This window comes from Elephantulus edwardii, unplaced genomic scaffold (genome assembly GCF_000299155.1).
Source record: "Elephantulus edwardii isolate Elephantulus edwardi_28Jun2011 unplaced genomic scaffold, EleEdw1.0 scaffold00058, whole genome shotgun sequence".
NCBI lineage: Eukaryota > Metazoa > Chordata > Mammalia > Macroscelidea > Macroscelididae > Elephantulus > Elephantulus edwardii.
This window is the reverse complement of record NW_006399808.1, coordinates 16,769,602-16,770,096: the sequence shown is the minus strand read 5'-3', so window position 1 is coordinate 16,770,096 and position 495 is coordinate 16,769,602.

Sequence of the window (495 nt, the reverse complement as noted above, 5' to 3'; positions counted from 1 at the left end):
GGGATTCCCATTCTTCTCAAGGTTAGCCACAGCTTGTTATGGTCCACACAGGTAAATACCTTTGCATAATTAATGAAACACACATAAACATTCCTCTGTTACTCTCTACTTTCAGCTCACATCCATCTAACATTGACTATAATATATTGACACTGCTAGTGTCACAGCCTCTTCTAAACCCAGCCTGTATATCTGCAAGTTCTCTGTTGATGTGCTCTTCCAGTCATTTTTGGATAATCTTTAGCAGAATATTGCTTGCATATGATATTAATGATACTGTTAGGTATTCCACACTTTGTTGAGCTACCTTTTTTCACTGCAGGAGAAACTCAGAGATGTCCTTCTTACAGATATACCACAGAAAGCTCCATGGTCTAAAGTAACTAGCAACAACACCAAAAATAACTCAACACAATGATAGAAATAAAACCTAACCTTTCAATAGTCACAATGAACGTGAATGGTTTAAATGCACCACTGAAGAGAAAGAGAGTA